The sequence below is a fragment of the Protopterus annectens genome, chromosome 6.part0 (assembly GCF_019279795.1).
Source record: "Protopterus annectens isolate FY-2018-M chromosome 6.part0, PAN1.0, whole genome shotgun sequence".
In the NCBI taxonomy this organism is placed as follows: domain Eukaryota; kingdom Metazoa; phylum Chordata; order Ceratodontiformes; family Protopteridae; genus Protopterus; species Protopterus annectens.
The window spans coordinates 245,210,022-245,226,978 of record NC_056737.1 but is presented as its reverse complement, the minus strand read 5'-3'; positions in this window follow the sequence as shown (position 1 = coordinate 245,226,978).

The following is a 16,957-nucleotide window of genomic DNA, read 5'->3' as shown; positions in this document are numbered from 1 at the left end:
AAACAAATTGCAGCTACACTCACATAAGTCATTTTACATGAACCCTGCACTTACATGAGGAGGGCATTGTGGGCAGCTCTCTCACACCCCTTTATCCCTGTTTCATCCTTCCTTATCTCACTTTTTCATCCGCTAACTTACCTCCTCTCATTCAAACTACTTCCCTCTTATCTTTGCATCTATCTCTCACTTCTCGTTTCTACCCCTCTTACTTCTGCATGTCTTTCTCACCTTTTGTCTGTCTTCTCTCCATGGTATCCTTTTTTTACAACTATTGTCTCTTGCCTTTCCTAATGTCTTCATACCTCTCTATATAATGATATGTGGCTTTCTCTGTACATAAGACATCTCAGCCATTATGGCTACATCTTATCCATAAAGCTCTGCTAAGCATAATTCCATTTTTCCATCCATGTTTTGACATTGTAAACTGCTTTGCGAACTAAATGATGTTGTTGTAGTATATTCTTGCATCTATAAATATGTATGTATATATATATATATATATATATATATATATATATATATATATATATATATATTTGTTTTTAGCATATACTTGTATCACTAAATAAGTTTTGTTCGTTTCTTATGTGATCCTATTCATCTGGGCTCTACCTGAAAATAGTCCATTGAGATCAGTGCACTATTCCAGTAAACAAATATAAATAATTAAAGATGTTATTTAATTTGTTATATGGCAAAATGGCCTGATGGAGAGTAACATGTTGATATGACTTTGTTTCGAGGATTTCTCTTTCCACAATAGACCCTGCGCTCCTAGAGAGTAATGTTATATTTCCCTACTATCTTTCCATTTTACTTATTTTTTAGGTCAGTTTTGCATCCTACTCCTCCTGAACTTTGCGCCCTGCCCCACCTTACTGGTCTAGAGCCCATTTATTCATCTGCTACTTGAGAAGTCCCAGCATGGAGGTTAGAGCTGACTGGAAGTGGCCATCATCCAGGCAGCCATGAAGGTGTTTTGTACCCTCATTCAAATTTAACGATGAGAACAATAAGGACTTTTTTAGTTAGGTCTTAACCCTAGTCCTGATGGGTGGTATAGCACTGCTATGGCTTACATTGACCTCTCTAAGCATGTGAGTTCTTCTACCCACATACTAATGAAGACTACAATCACCATCTTTATAAAAGAGCCAACATCCCTAGCTGAAACTTCATCATCATGAACTTCAGGTTGTGGGGGGACCAGTTTAACAACCTAAGATGTCAGATGAACAGTTATAGTTCAGGTAAAATCAGATATCCAAGGTCTATGATTTACAATCAACTGCCAGTTGAGTGCTGTTTTCAGCTCATCCCATGATAACCAAGTTTTCAAACAAAGTCTATATCAGATCCACAATGGACCCTGTGCTCCTAGAGGGTAACGTTATATTTCCCTACCATCTCCCTTAGGATCTTGTCATTTACTTTATTTAGGTCAGTTTTGCCTCCTACACCTCCTGGACACCTCCCCAAATGCTAAGACATGTGGTATGATTACCTTCAATAAGATGCTTAGCACTTCCTCTTCTCATATCACAGGCATCACTCTTAAAACAGAGCCCATTATCAGAGACATATGGATGTACAATGAGAGTGAGCTCTCTTCCTCCTGCCACGTCTCAGGTGTGATAACATATGGGTGTACAATGAGAGTGAGCTCTCTTCCTCCTGCCACGTCTCAGGTGTGATAACATATGGGTGTACAATGAGAGTGAGCTCTCTTCCTGCCACGTCTCAGGTGTGATAACATATGGGTGTACAATGAGAGTGAGCTCTCTTCCTCCTGCCACGGCTCAGGTGTGATAAGAAAGTCTTTCTGGCTTTCACCAGTAATCTGTCATGGCATTTCTTCTAGGTCCAGTGATGTCCTTGCCCCCTTTACTCCTTCCAACAGACATTATTAACAAATACAATGACCCATTTCAAAGGTACTGCTCTAAGTACCTTGTGTAACTCAAAAGAATCATAAGTACAAAAATCTCTGGTTTAAGCTACTCATACTGCTCTGATAGACTTAAAATCTATATACCCCTCCTAAGTCCCTTTTTGAGTCCTAAGAGGGAACTTCAGCCTGTCATTTTGTGCTGTCAGAGATCTCTTACTTTGCAAATTACTTAATCTTCCTAGATCAAATAATTCTTAATCCAAGGCAGCAGAGAGATAAAGCCCTAGCTTTGACCCATTTAACCTGGATTCAATTAGCAGATTGGGCAAGTGCTTGGAGCTGCCACGGATGAAGGAAGGAGTGAAGTGACCTGGCTGGGTCACTCATATTCATTTGGATGGTGTGGGGCACATGCCTAATAGTCCTCAATCCCACAGTAAAATCACCTCACATACCAAAAACCACACAGGAAAACTGGCTTTGAGAGAGGACAGAGCAGTCATGAGGGGCTACATTACCTGCATAAGCAGCATGCCCTTATGGCCACCCACTGCATACAGAGCCCTGGAACTGGTTATTGTGCATGTGCAATGAGGTTATGAATTCAGACAGAAAGATTTTACCCATGTTGATGAAGCTACCACTCTCTGAAGCTAACAAGGAGCAAATGGACCATAGGGCTGTGGTCTATCAGCAAACAAAGCTGCCTATACTGCTAATACTAAAAACTAATACATCCTCAAGGGATATAAACCTATTGTAACATCTATAGTACCTTCTAGCATGATAGGTTTATTTACCAATGCACCCTTCATCTTTGGCAAAGACCCCTCTGCACATCTAGTAGGGTACCTCTCTTCTTCTTCTTCTTCTTTCAGCTTTTCCCGGTTAGGGGTCGCCACAGCAGATCATCTGTCCGCTCATGATTGGCAGTGGAGTTTTTACGGTTTCGTGTTGCCAGTCCGGCGCCCAACCTTCCACAGAAGGCACACATACACTCATACCTAGGGCCAATTTAGAGTGTCCATTCCACCTACTGCATGTCTTTGGGATGTGGGAGGAAACCGGAGCACCCGGAGGAAACCCACACAACCACAGGGAGGACATGCAAACTCTGTACAGAAGGCACCCCAGCTGAGAATCAAACTGGAGAATCTCTTACTGTGAAGCGGCAATGCTAACCGCTGCACCACCGCCTTTAAAACAAACCTCAATGACTGGATGGGCAACGATATGCTCATGCTTAACACTAATGCTAATGATTTCCTCTTTAGTAGAAACTAGCCTATCCTCATCATTGCAATGATGATATGGCTAAGCTTGCCAATGGCTCTCAAGCCCTACTGTAAGCTTAGTATAAATTTATGCCACTATGAGCAGAAGTAAGAGATTTTTAATTTTTCTGATGTACATTTTCATTTTACATTTTTGGGCTCAGCAGTAACCTGTCCATTAGCTGTCACAAGTGACCACATTCTTTTTCCCAGCCAACATGTTCAGCTAGCCTTTTAAATAGGAGCTACTCCCTGGAACAGAAGACCCCAGGAGCAGTGAGTGCTAAGGACAGAGGCTGGTAAAGGAAGTCTGCCTTGTTTTTAACTATGGCATCATCATTCAAGATGTGTAGGTAGGATTATCTAGTTTTACTAGTCTCCCATCCCCAAGCAGTCATCCAAGAATGTACCACAGCAAGGCTTACATTACTGGGGTGCAGTTTCCTGCTTCCACTAGTCCAGGGCAACTATAGTGTTTGTACATTGACAGGCCAAAATGTTGTGTTTAGTAATCTACACAAGTGCTGACATTAATCTTCCAGCAGGTGGCAGTCATGCATGAAAACATTAGACTATACCTCAGTGCAAATCCCAGTAGACCAGCACCCATTACAAACACTCCATGAACAGAGATGTAATGTTATATGTAAAACAGCTTAGCAGCTGCCTTGAGTTTAATGATTCACATCTACGGCTATAGTTGCCACAACTCCTGATGCAAACCCTCTTTTCTCCCGTCTCTGTAGAACCTCATGTTCACTCCACTGTCTGCAATGAGATATTCAGGGACCACTCTCTTTGTCTTCTTCATCCCCCTACTCTTCCTATACTCCGTAAACAATCTTCATCCTCCTCTCTACTCCTCACCTCTTTTTTTCCTCCCAACCCACATTATTTGTAAATACTGTAAATACTGTATATTTGTTCAAAAAAATTATGTCACATTGCATTTTTATCTGTACAACTCTCACTGTCTTATTTGTTCTCACTGCAATTTACTAATACATGTACTCTTAACAATGTAATAACTGCTGTATCTGTGCTTTGTTTTCTTCATGCGGCTTTTCAGGCTGAATCTGAAAATGGTCCACTGGAATCATAGTTCTAGCCCAGTTAGCAAATGATTAGATTAATAAATACATACCTAGGTTTATAGGTTGGCACTAGGCTATCAGCCCTAGGGCCTATACAAGCCTAGCCATAACAATTCCCTGGCTATTTCTTCCCACAGTATTTACTTCCCTGGATCCCGGTCTAGCAGGGTGACTGACGTGATCCCCTGAGTGAATTTCCTATCTCCCATCCAATCATCAAGGTTCCTTTTGAATTGGGCCAAAGAGGCACTCTGCTTGATATATATATATGGGCAGTCTATTCCAGAGTCTGGGGAGTCTCTGGGTCAAGAACCTATCCCTCCAGCATGTTTTGTTCATTGTGATGACAAGGTTTAGATCCCTGGAGCGCGTGGCTCTGAGGGGATTGGGATTTCTTTAAGTGTAACATGTCCAACAGCTCTGGGTTTGACATGGCCTTGTATGTTAAGCAGAGATCGCTTCTGAGTAGATGATATGCGACAGAGTATAGCAGGAGTTTTTTTAGACTGTCAGCATAGGGCATCAGCTTTAGACCTGTGATTCTTTTAGTGAGGTATTTCTGTGGCCTTTCCAGTTGTTACAGATGTCTTGAGAGGTACATACCAAACAAGGCATTGTACTCTATAATGAGTCTAATGAGGGATGAGTACACTGGGACAATGACCTCCTTTTTCCTGGATGAAAAGCCCTTAGTGATGAGGTGTGCCACAAAGAAGGATTTCCTGACTATTGTGGCAATGTGGTTATCAAAGGTGAGACTACTGTCCACCTGTGTCCCTAAGTCTCTTATCACGCTTTCAGTGTTTAGTGTACTGCCACCTATGTGGTTATTCATGGGTACATGTTTTTTCCCAAAGGGGATAACTATACATTTCTTGGCATTGTGCTTGAGCCCATGGCTCTGGCACCAAGCATCTGTTTCTGTAAGGCCCTTTTATCCATATCATTTGGGGATTCAATAATGGCTCCCAGTTTGCAGTCATCTGTGAACTTTGTTAGCCAGAGTCCCTTAGTGTTGGCCTGTACTTCGGAGAAGTAAATGCCAAACAAGAGTGGTCCCAGGACTGAACCCTGAGGTACTCCACTTGTCACTTGTCTGGAGCTGGATTTGGAATTGGCTACTTTTACAGTGTGGCTTCTATCAGTAAGCCCTTTGGCAACCCATCGAGTGACATAGGGATTAATGCCCAGCTTAGTAAGTTTATCTATGATTCCAGAGTGCGGGATGGTGTTGAAAGCCTTGGCAAGGTCCAGATAGGCTGTGTGGACTGCCTTACCCTTGTCCACTGCTCTGGAGACTGATTTGAAGAAGTCAATCAGGTTCAGAAGACAAGATCGGCCCTTCATGAACCCAAACTGGGTGGGGTCCAGTGTTTGAAGGTTGCCAATGTCTTTGATTATAAGTTCCATGATAATATGTTCCATGGCCTTGCAGATCAGGCTCATCAGACTGATGGAGCGGTAGTTCCCAGGATCCAAGGTGGATCCCCCCCTTGTGGAGTGGGATAACTGTAGCTGTGCTCCACTCAGTGGGCACAAAGCCTGAGTTGAGGCTATGATTAAACATGACACTTAGGTGAGGTGCCAGTTCATTTTGTAGTTCATGTGGTACACATCCCAGGATGTCGTCTGGTCACATAGATGCTGTATTCTTAGCTTTGGAGAGTGCGGTTTTTACCTGTGTGACCGTTATTACCAGAATTTGGCATTATTTTGGTATTGAGATGGGCCATTTAGTGGTGAGAGGGAGGTGAAGTTGGCACTGAATTGATCTGCCAGGATATAGGTAATATCCTTGGGATCAGTATATTTGATGCCATTCTGTTGTAGCTCAGGGCAGATCTGAGCATTGCCATTTAGATTCTTGACATAGCTATAGAATGCCTTGTGGTTATCTTTGGAATCCTTGGCGATTTTATTTTCGCAACTAGCTTTGGTGGATTTTATGAGGGATCTCAGCTTCTTACTGAGGCTGGTAAGGGAGTTTTTTGCATCCTGGGATTTTCCTCTTTTCTGTAACAGTTTCTTCCTTTTGTTGTAAAGTTTGTTTATGGCAGGGGACCACCAGATTGGCTTCCTTTTTTTGGAGGAGAGCATCTTGGTTTTATTTGGGATGGCACAGTTCTTGCATGAGTGGATGTGCTTGTACAGTGCCTTTGTGTAAGATTCAGCAGTCGAACTTTCAGTTCCCGCCTGTATGGGTGTCATGAAGTTTGTCACTTCTGACTTGAGTAGCATGAAGTTGGCTTTGGAGAAGTTTTTTACAGAGGTTTCCTTACTGGGGGGTGGGGGAGGGATGTTGATGTCAAGGGTGATTAGCTTATGGTCAGACCTGACCAACAAGGGGGTGACCATAGGTGTGGGACATCGATTTCCCATGTTGGTAATGACCAGGTCTAGGATATTGGAGCCCCTGGTGGGACTATGGATTAGTTGATCCAGGGCATTGGTATTTATGAATTCCAAGAACCGTTGGGCAAAGGTGTTGCTAACAAGTAGTTGTCCCAGTTAATGGCAGGGTAGTTGGAATCACCCAGTATTAGGATCTTTGGTTGTATCTTAATATTTTCCAGTATATTTAGAAAGGTGTAGTGAGAACCTTGGGGCATGGTGGGGGATCTGTAGCAAGCTACAGTTTAGATTGTAGTCTTACCTAGTGTTAGTTGCACCTGGAGAATTTCATAGATACATAAGTTTAAAGTCTGAGACAAGCACTAAATTAAAAGTTACTTGTATCCTGAACCATGGCTATGAATATGGCTTGTAATGTGAACATTGTAAAAGGTTTTTATAATCACCAGTGGGGTTCTGGCTAATTCTTGTCTTGTATGGTAACTAAATAAAATAACCTGTGTAAAAAGATAGTTTAGAATAGCAGCTAATTGCAATTAGCTTCAAAAGAGAGGGCCTTAATTTGATTTTCTAACAGTTTATACATTCTTTCTGTGGCTCAGCATAAAAGTCATTTAATTCCTAATTGTACTCAGGCTGCATGCTTTTGCTTTGGTTTGTATTTTTTTAGCCGTATAATTTTTCACATCCCTTTCTTATCATGACTTTGAAAATGAATCCATTCATAAAATGAAGGATGTATCTGTTTATGCACTACTCTTCTGTCTTCTTTTTGTTCTTTAATTTGATTAACACTCTTTACTGGGTAGACAGTAGCATTATCTTTTCCTGTCTGCTCTCTAAATCTGTTTTTCTGAGTACTGTTTTTCCATATATTTAAATGCCGTCTATGAAAGGTGATCCGGTTGTAAGAGAATTCTCTGAATCAATCTGCTCAAAAAAGTCTGTTGCATTAGTGATTCATATATATATATTTTTTTTACTTAAGTGTAGGATGTGCTGTTGGAATTGAAAGTGAAACTGAGATATTTTCAGGAAACAAATGACTGTGTGTGAAGCATACCTGAGATAATTACTTTAATATGGTGCATAAGCATGGTGTACAATTTGCTTCGGCTGGGGTGCCTTCTGTGCGGAGTCTGCATGTCCTCCCTGTGATCGCGTGGGTTTCCTCTGAGTGCTCCAGTTTCCTCCCACATCCCAAAGACATACTGCAGGTGGATTGGACACTCCAAATTGGCCCTAGGTGTGAATGTGTGTGTGTGTGTGTGTGTGTGTGCCTTCCGTGGAAGGTTGGGCGCCGGGCTGGCAACTCGACACCGTAAAAGTCCACTGCCAATCATGAGCGGACAGCTGATCCGCTGTGGTGACCACTAACTGGGAAAAGCCGAAAGAAGAAGAAGATAGGAAAATGAGTGTTTGGATAGGTGTGATATGTGATTGCTTGAAACCTTATATGGAAAGGGTGTTTGGCTGACTTCAGTAATTCTACTGGTTTATGACAGAGTGACCTCAGAGTTAATAATTTATAAGTAGGAATGTAGTCTCTGGACTAAAATATTTCAATATTTTTTCATTATGTTAATGAAATATTTGAACCGGTGCTTATCATTATATATTTATTTTTGATAGGCTTTTGCTCGAAGTTCTTTTTAGGGAACTGTGTATTGAGTAATATATGTGCCTGACAACATGTATTTTTCATTGTGGTATTTACAGTAAATTCTGAGTAAATGCATGTTTCGGTGAATTACCACTAATCCAAGAGTGAAGTGATGTTATTTTTTCAGAATCTGATGTTAACACCTAAAAGGATGTTACAGTTTAAATTATACAATAAATGCTCATTACTATTCAAAAATGAGCACAATGATTGGACAGCCCAACAAATGTGCCCATTGTATGTCAAGCATATACCAATTTAAAAATCTGGCCATTGAAGTGCCATTGAGCAGCCAGATTTTCCATGGGCATATGCTGAGGAAAAAGAGTAAAACATAAGAAAAATTAGGTACCTTCTGCAAAACTTGACAAACAGAAACCTACTTAATCTTCCTTATATTTTATGCTGTCCCTCATAAATCTTATTTTTTTTTTAATAGTTAAAGAAAAAAAAACAGCAATAGAGATTCTGTTTTCTCTATTGCCTCTCTTACGTTATCACACTTGCACAGTACATTAGTATAAGTCCTATACACATGAGCAATACATCAATATAGGGAAGACAACCCGAAAGAAGACTGAAGTGCCCTTATACAAATACATTGTTTAAGAACGATAAGCAATTTCTTTCTTAAATAATGTTATTGTATAAAAGCAATAATTCACTCCTGTTTGAGGGTATATCAGGATTTAGACACAGTTAGCTTTGTTTAATCATTCGGGCTTCACCCTCATGGGCAAACCACCCATGGGTATATCCTGCTATACCCATGCAGAATCATGGGTTATTACTTAAATGCATGCTACCTAACCTTCCAAGTGATACTTGGCAAAATACATCTCCCTTGAGATGAGGACCCAAAAGCTGCCACTTTAGGACTGTGTGATACGGTACATCTAGAAAACTGGAACAATGCCAAAAATATAGAAATAAGGCAAGCTATAAAAATGTTGCACAATGGATACAGCTCAAATAAAACACAACTTTTGAATATTTAATATGAGACAGATAAAGGGGAATGGAAGTATTTTTGTGTAAGGCAAATAATAATTTTCAACTTGGCTGAATCATTACACATTGATAAAAGGAAACAAGAAAACAGCTGAGCAAAAGTGAGATTTTGCAGTTTAGAAGTTTTCAGATTTCATGGAGTGCACATAATGTGCGGTTTTCTCAAAAGATAGTGCTAAAAGACAGAAATTAATAATAACAAGACTGGCTCATCAAAAACCCAAGTATGTTTTCTGGAGACGATTATCAAAATTAATTTTTTAACTGTACAAGAAGATAACATATGTCCCCACATGTACTCTGAATAAATATGTTAGCAAATTTAAAACTATATAATTTAAAAAAAAGAATGGGAACTAATGAAAGAACCTTTTGCTTAAAAGCTTTAGAAAGCAAATACTTTTCTTTAGAAAGACTTGTCTTACTTTTTGGATTTAAAGCTGTCATTACTTTTAAACTTTACCAAACTAAAAATACCTTCAGACCACCTTCAGTAAAACCAGACAAGCCAAGGCACATAACAGGTAGCATTTTAGACACTAAATAAAAACAGCTCGCAATTCAATAAGCCAAGACACATCATGGGTAACATTTCAGCTAGTAATTTGTGCTACTGCTAGAGAACTTCAACAAGTGAGGGGTTTGAACTGCTATATAGAACTGCTCCTAATCACTCCAAAACAACATTACAACAAAGAAAATCATTTAGTGACATTAACAAAACTCCATCCAGCAAAGCAAGATGTATATAATACTACATATTCTGCTATAATATGCTGTGTCATAGAAAGGAAAGAATTTCAATTTCATTTTTTTAGTTAGTTAGCATGCAAAAAAAAAAACACACAAAAAAAATCAGAAATAAATAGAATATTCTCAGAATGATGAAACTATATCAGAAAGATGCTACACAATTTCTTCTCTAGGGTCTACAAAATAAAATAATAATAGCAACTTAAGGTTCAGCAACAAAAATCTGCATCGTTCTCAGTCATAATTTCAGAGATCTAGTCATTTGGTAGCTACAGATTACCTAACTTGTCTCCTTAAAGAGATATGACTCAGAAAGGAAACAGCATCTGGTTTTATATAATATAAGTATGTAAAATAATAAATATGCACTTCATAATTGTGTACACTCAGACACCACACACACACACACACACACACACACACACACACACACACACACACACACACACACACACACACACACACTTTCTTTTTCTTTAAGGTATTGATTTTAAGAAGTGTAATACAATTTCATATGTTACTACATTATTTAATGATGGAAGGTCATACAAGACTATATTATAAAATAATGTAGTTAAACTGAGAAAAGGGAAGACTAACTTTTTATTTAAAAAATGGGCAGGAAATGTATTAACCAGTTGCATGAGATCCTCTAGAAGAAATATAGCCACTCTTTACAGTAAGACACTAAAATGAGTCTTAAGAAAATTCACCAAAAGAGAAAAAAGGAAAATGACTGTGGAAAGAGCCCTCAGAGGTGGGATAAAAATCGATCGGGCAGTTATGAAGGTACTTTGTTGTTTTATGCTGTCACTAGCATCCCCGCAATGAAAGAATTTAGATAACCTAACCACCCACTCCTGGCCAGGGGGATGTGTGAAGTGCATCATTGTACTGACCCACAATACCCTACTCATGTTGAGTGCATACTTCTGCACACATGGTATGAAGGGTACCAGTTTAAAGTTTGAAGATTAAGTCTAGGATGTCCACAACTATTTGGATCAGATTGACCATTTCAGTGGTAATCCAGTCATACACAAAACAGTATGTATTTGGTCTCTTAAATCATGGCTACATGAAGCCATATTGTTGGCTACCTGTCAGATTATCAGCACTTAGAAACTATACTAGTTTGCCTCATAGAACTTTTGCCATACTGGTCATTGGGATGAGCATGATACCAACAAGTCTGTAAACATCCATCTTCTTCTGTAACTCAACCAATCTAAGGAGTACCATTTCTATCCTCCAATCCATAGTCAACATTCTGCTTTCTAACAACATAGGTTTTACTATATAAACAGTGGTTTAAAAAATGTCTGCAAATACTTCAAGTACAGACAAAAGGGGCAATGCATCCAATTCTTGTTCCCCAGTAATTACCTTGCATTTCTTTTTTACATTTCCCTAACCGTATTTCACATAACCCAGGCATGTGTGCATGCACATGCACACACACACACACACACACACACACACACACACACACACACACACACACACACACACACACACACACACACACACACACACTGTCAGCCCTGCCTTCTCTGTTGTACATGGTTTTATCTTCCTTTATAGACAGTGAAATGAAGAACATGTAATAGGTGGACAGAAGTCCAGAAATAGGAACACTTTTTAAATATTGCTCTTACGAATTTAGAACGTTGAGAGAATAACAGATTTTGCATTAGCATGAATTTTCAGAAGGATATAAAGTCTGAAACTCAAATATCTGCCATTATTTTCTCACTTTAGTCCTCAGTGATGTGCCAGAAAACTACAATTTTATGAGAAACAGACGAAAAATATGAGGCAAAAATTTGGACTTCTCCAAAAATCTGGACAGTTGAGAGGTACTCGTGTTTTCAGTGTCAGTTACCAAAGTTTTTTCATTCCTTGTTCAGTACCTCAATGCCAGATCAATTTCTGCATTTACTTTCTTACACCTTGTCCTAACCCTTTCTGTCTGGGAAGTCTAGCTGCGTTATCTTTTATCTCCTACAAGGTCTCCATGCTGAATGTCCTTCTCTTGATATACCACCTCATTTTTTCGTAATCTTTAAATGACACATCCTTCAGAGCACTTGCACTGTTGCCAATTTCTTGCATCCTGTATTACGTTTTGTACCACCCAAATGAATGAAATTCGCCATCCTAAAATCTTAGATCTCTGTCCATAGATTTCCCCCCCTACCAGAGTTAAAGGGAAAGTTAACCATAGTGGCAGGACTATTGCTGGCATGTAATTTATTTTTCAGTTTTCCATCCTGTCTGCATTGGTGCTGACACACTTAAGGGGAGCCTCATCTTCTGCTACAGTCCATCGTTCAAAAGACTTCCTACCATTTCTTTTTTAGGAGGATATACAATTGAAGGATATTTTCCATGCTATATGAGCTACTGTGATGCATTCATTACATTTGTTCATTCAAAATAAATATGAAATGTTGGTCGATAAAATATTACGTTCTAGTACTGCATGCTGCATTTGATAAAGGACAGTTCTCCAAGATGATAATAAACAGCATATACAAGCAAAATATATAGAATGACAGTTTACTGCATGGAGCAAGGTGATTATGCTCTGATATCCAGAAAAAGGCAAATCAGTTAATAATATCTATTTGTTAAACTGGTAGGCCCACTGAATGCACACTCCCTTTTCAGGGGTGACCTGGGAGCAATTTTTGGTAAAGTGACTTGCTCAAGTTCAGACAGTCAAATGTTAAGCAACTCCTGCTTCAGTTAAGATTGGGTATCCAGCTAGGCAGTTAAATCTACAAATACTGGCCAGCAAACGACAGTGACAGACTAAAGAACAGATCTGTTTCTGCTCGCTGTTTGTGCTGGTAATGTGTCCCAGACTTTTTCAAACATAAGAGAATCTTTTACATTGCCTTGCAGACAGTGATCACCAAGTGCTTTAAGGCTTTGAAAGCTGTCAAAACACTTAGCGTTTTTTTTTCCTGTAATTAGTAATACATAGAGCAGATAAAAGTCCATGCAGTACAAAGAATTATGATCGGGTCTCCAATCATAACCCTTTTGTTAGGTATATTCAACACATATGCCAATATTCACCTTTTGAGTTTAGCTCTTGAGGTAAATTTCTTGGCTTCTATGTCTCAAACACATAATAAGCTGGTTATGATAAGGAACCTGCTCATAATCACCTTTATAATAAAAGTATATGGGTCTAGTTTGTTTTTTCAGTGTTTCAGAATGTCAAATCTCATATGGTCAAGACAAAAAATAAGCACCCTCCTGCACCCCAACACCCCCTTATAATTATATATACCAACTCCAAGATCACACTACATTAGGGAAAAAGGCAAATTCCTTGATTCCCCACTATACAGCGATCTCACAATGAACAGTAGTCCTGCACTGCCCAATATTCAACAATTTCAGTACATAGACCATATGGGCTTGATCATATGAGGTTCGGCATTCTGAAACGTCAACAAAACAAATTATATTATTTATTTATTTATTCGCATTTGATTATATATATTTGATAGATGCATGTTTATCTATCTATATATGTACATACACAGTTATTTTGTATATTTTGCCTGTATATGTAGAAGCACATACAAAAGATACATACAGAAAACAATCCTTTGATTGAATAAACACACTTCACAAAGTTCACTTTGCATATTTTATAGATGTTTTTTTTTCATTCAGGTGCTTACCTTATGTTTATTTCAGATAGTAGAACTGATGCTCAAAATGTAAGCTTATAAAACTATAGCTGGCTTGTCTTTTGTGTTTCAGAGAGGCTTAAGATACTTTTTATATGTCCAGACTGTGTTAAATCATACAACTTAGGCTTATAATTCATTTTTGCCTTTTATTTTACTCAGAATTTCTCATTTAAAATGCATCAGATATTGGAATGCATTTTTACTTCTACTAGCTTAACTGTGTCAGTTTTTCTAATGAGTCTTCTGCAGAGAATTAAAAAAAATGGAAAGCATATTCATTTCCAACCAGCACTTCTAAGGTCAGAAGTTAGCGGTAAAGCAGTGAAGCAGTTAAAACATATAAAGCTAAAATGACTCCATATAATAAAGCTTTGCATTGCATCAGTAATGCAGTAAAGGATGATTTAGGACATTCAAAACTACATCCATATGTGTTAAAAGTTCTTTTCAAGGCAGGGCATGACAAAAGAAGTTCAAATATATTTCGCTCTTAATATTTAATTGGTGCCAGATGACTTGGCAATATTTCATTTGAGCTACAGCCTCAGGGAAAAGTCTTTTATATATTGTTTTGTTCGTACCGAAGTAAAAAAAAATGTAGGTTTCTTACTAAGGCAGCAGACTGTTTACTACAATATTTACAGTCGGTTGTAATGTATTCAGAACAAGCACACATTTTACTTACCTTCTTTGTGTGTCAATCAAACATGAAAAGTAGTTTGCTGTACTGTCCTTATCTGACAAAAGTAGTTTGTGAAAAGAATAAAGCAGTGAAAATAACAAAAATTGTGAATGAACTGATGTAGTACAGCTTAATACACTGACTGCACTGCTTTAAGAAAATGTTTCATTGTACTTTGCACAGCAGTGAAAAATGCAAATAACTTTGAATAAAAGTTCTTTACTACATGTATAACTGTTACATTGGAATTAGACTTTGACTTTGGGGTAATGATCCCAGAACAAACCGATTGTTTTACCACATTGTAGATTACAAGGGTGCATATGTTATTCACTCTGTTATCTTAACATAATAAAGTGTAGCATTAGATAAATGAGGTATTTAGTACAGCTAGCCATGACTGCTTGCATGACTACAGCTTAAATACACTTTTACCAAGAGCAATTTCTTCAATACTTTTTATGTTGCTGAGACACTAATTATCAGTATGTTACAATTGCAGCAGTCTTGCAATCAGGGCAGGAAGATGTAGTCTGAAATTATAAATCAATCCTCTACATTTTTCATTCCTATATTACCAATACTCAAGCTACCTTTGTAGATGGGCAATATTTAGGTACAAAATGCTTGCCGCATGACCCCTGTACTATAGGACACAATAACTGAGATTCAGAAATGCATTATTCTAAGTGTTAGGCCTATGTACTGAGCACACAACAATGTAGTGGGTGTCTGATTCATGAATGAAATTAAAAAGAATTGTAAAAATGTTATATTTATACAAATGACACATTGTTAGGTTACAGCACCCTTTGCGTGTATCATAAGTGGTGTAAGCTGTGCAGAAAATACACTGTAGGAGACCTATATCTAAGCAGAGCACACCAAGAAATACTAGAATCCATAGACTGTAGTTAAAAGAAAAAGTGATGTTCATCATATGCTCCATGTTCATGACATATAACCATATCCTAAGTCACTAGAATTGATATAGCATGGACAGAGACACACTGGTCATTATATGTCACATGACTCTACAGGGTTCATGTGGGTGACAGTTATTTCTGTACTATGTAGCACAAAGTTGCAAAGCACCACAGGGACAGTCATGATTCACCCCATGGATATATGTTGCAATTACCACCTTCCTCAGCATTCTGTATACATTGTAATTCCCCACTATATCCCAGATGAAAGTTAAATATACAGCACCTCTAGCTTCAGTCAGAGTTTACAATGTATATTGTGTGATGTGGTGTGGTATGGTATCCCATACTTACTGTGCAATCACATGCAACTGTGTCCATTTTAATATTTTAACTCATCCTGTGTATCAAATGTTACCTGCTATCAGAAATAATCAAAAAGGCATTGTTTTCTCTTTCATTTGAGAAAGGCTGTAATTGCACCCACCTGGAAACTTCTTTTTTCAGGGCAATTTATATGAGAAGAATAAATCATTTATCCATGAATTAATTTTTTCCTGACTGAAAGATGAATATAGAAGAAGCCGGAAAAGGCACATTGTGCATTTTTCTGCATGTTTTAATGGAAGATTTATGAACATTTCTAAAAGATTTGCATTTTCAGAAAATATTGCTATTATGTGATATACGTTTTAGAGTTACTGTGAGCTAAGAAAAATGTGCAACATGCTGACCATTTGTCCTTTAAAGGGTCCAAGAGCCTGTTGAATATATACCTGTTTATGTTACTGAATAAAAGAAATGAGACAGAGACTACAAATTTAGTGAAGTACATGATCATTAGTTTGAGACAAATTCTATGTGGCATCAGAAATGATTACAAGAGGGGCAGATATTTCACAATAAATCTGATTCACTCCATAAAGTGATTGGTGCATGCAGATGGGGTAAAATGAATTCATCACACTTAAAAGAGTTCACATATGAATTTGATATGTGTGAAGTTGCATGTGAGGTGGAAAAGTTCAAAATTATTAAAGGCACATTAAAAGTAGCTTGTGGTAGTTTTGGCAAGCATGTGGAGCTCAGGATACACCACTGATAAGTTTTGAACAAGCTACAGCTTTGTGGATGATAAAAAATATATTTTTCTGTGGCTAGTCATGAATGTTGAAACTGCAGAAAAACAAATATTCTGGCTGACATTTGTAGACTCATTTTTTAATTAAAAAGATTATATATTTTAGATCATAGTCAAGAAAAGTAGATATTTGTAAGACAGTTTTGCTGATAAAGTACACAAACTAATATAAATCACTAAAGTACAGAAAAGCTATAACAAGAAAATACCTAGAAAGAAAACTTTAACCCCGTTGTGTGCTGCTAATATTACATACTGGCACATGGCATAATACAATGTCTGTTCAAAATTCAACATCATTATGCAAAAGTGAGGAAAAGAGCTTGGCTATACTGGAATATAGGAATAAAATATGAAAGATTCAATTCCACATAGTTGCATATATCACCATCAAGAGAGGATAATCTGACTACTAGGTATGACACTATGAAAACATTTACAGTATGAA